Consider the following 2,321-nt stretch of genomic DNA (forward strand, 5'->3'; position numbering starts at 1 on the left):
CTCTCTCTTTTCTTTTTTTTTTTTTTTTGATTTTTGACTTTGTTTCATCTTTGTTTCTAGTGTTTTTAACCACTTTGATGTGTTTTTTAGGTGGAGCGAGTTTTAGAAAAAAAAAAAAAAAAAAAAAAAAAAAAAAAAATCTCAGCAGATTGCCCAGCACGCAATTCTTGTTTCTCAGGCACCCCGCCATCACCGTCACCTTTACCGGCGCACTACCACCGGACTTATCGCCGGCGTCCATACCACACACGACCCTTCTCTTTTCGAGCCCCCCTTCCCCTGTTTTACTCCGTCGTCCTCCCTGCTTCAGTCAACACCAACCCTTCATCTTCTCCACCATCCCCGACCACCACTGCCAGACCACCGGCCTTTCTCCTATCCGCGTATCGCCACCACTAACGAGTCTCCCTCCTTTCTCGTCTTCTCCCAATACCAACCCCTGCGTCCTCTATCTCCTCTTCACAAACCCACCACGGCCCTACAACCGACCACCACATCGCAACGACCGTCCTACCGCCCTTCTGCTATCCACCGGCCACACCCCCACGCTCCCACCTCCCTCGCATCTCCTGCCCGCACAGCCGCACCCTATCTCCGCGCAGCATCGCCGTCGGCCTACCACCCTCCATACGGCCTGTCTTCTCATGGCACTGCCGCACCTTCTTATTTCTCCTTTCTTCTTTCTTTCATCTTCTTTTTCTGTTCTTTTGTAAATCATTTAATCTGTTTCTTTTTTTTTTCTTTTCTTCCTTTCTTTTTCTTTTCAATTTTCTTTAGTTATTACTTTTCTCCCATGAGATCTAATTTTTTGTTTTTATCAATGATTGTTACAGGATTCTATTCAAACGGCTCCAAATTGATTCAAGTTCACCTTCGTGAAGCATTACGACATAATTTTGAGAATATTTGAGTCTTCTCCCAATTAATTGGGTCGTACATCTTTTCTCACCTATAATTGTTGTTAATGTTCATCTCAGATTTTTGCTTGGATTTTTGTTTTGATGCCATTTTGTTGAGAATCTTGTACATAATTGATTTTAGTTTGCCAGATTTTCGGGACTTGTGTGTGATCTTGGTGGTGTGTTGTGGCTTTTGGTGGCAACTTTGGTGATTTGGTGATCTCGGGGTTGGTTTTCGTTCCTTTTCTGAACTGTTTATGCAGTGAGGACACTGCAAATTCTAGCTTGGGGAGGAATATTCTATCTTTTACTGCTTTTTAGTGTAGATTTTATTGCTTTCGTAGGATGTTGCACGGTTTGTACTACTTATTAGGAGTGGGAGTTTACGTGTAACCAAAAAAATTGTACTGCTTTCTTAGTTGCATTAGCATATTTCATCTCATATTAGATTTCATCTCATTTTAGTTGCATCTATGGGACTACTGCTAAAACTTGTTGAGAACCTTGTTGATATTTTACTACATTTGTTAAGTGTCATTCATCTTGTTCATGATACTTCATAGCACGATTGTTTCGCAACTGATTGTTTGTGGTAAGATTGTTGATCTCTCTCTGGCTCGATTTAACATTACTATGCAGACCCTTAACCTAAGTGAGCTTTTGTGCCTATAAACTGACGTATCTGTGTCAGTTCTTTTTTCATGTGTGATTAGTTCCTCGTTGTTGCATTGATCTTGACTTTGACTTGGTACTCCTTGATATTTGATAGTGCTTATATTTTGATATGATTGAGGCGTTTCATTTGATGATCTTAGCTCCAGAGTTATTCTTGTTTTCATATTATCCTTCCTTTTACCCCCGCTGAGCCTTTTCTGACTTTGTTTGATTGATACCTACATTACAAGCCATTGACCTCATTTGATTCTTGTCCCAAGCCTAGCTTGGGGGAGCGAGTATTAGTTTTGGTTTAGTTTGTATTGAATTGAAGTGCTCTATTTGTGGTTAGAAGGATGAAAATATTTTAGTGAGCTTGGAAATTGAAATGAAAGTTGTGAAAAAAGAAACACAAAAAAAAGGTGAAAAATGAAATGAAAAAGAAGTGAAAAAAGAGAGTTGTGAATAAAGTGAAATAAAAAGGGTTATGATTGAGTTTCTTAAGTGAAAAAGGTTGTTGATTAGATTTGGAGATCGTTGGTTGTTGCATGGAGTTGTTATGACCTTTTATGGTCATGTTTTCAGTTATATGATGCTCCCCTTCTTGGTTTTTCCACCACAATTCCCAAATTATTTCCATACCTTTAACCTCAGCCCCATTACAACCCTTAAAAGTCCTCTTGATCATTATGTATTGTATTGTTGAGTATTAAGTGAGTCAAAAAGTCAAAGTTAAAGAATATTTGCTTCATCTGAGTCGACTGATTT

The sequence above is a fragment of the Beta vulgaris genome, chromosome 1 (assembly GCF_026745355.1).
Source record: "Beta vulgaris subsp. vulgaris cultivar EL10 chromosome 1, EL10.2, whole genome shotgun sequence".
Taxonomy (NCBI): domain Eukaryota; kingdom Viridiplantae; phylum Streptophyta; class Magnoliopsida; order Caryophyllales; family Amaranthaceae; genus Beta; species Beta vulgaris.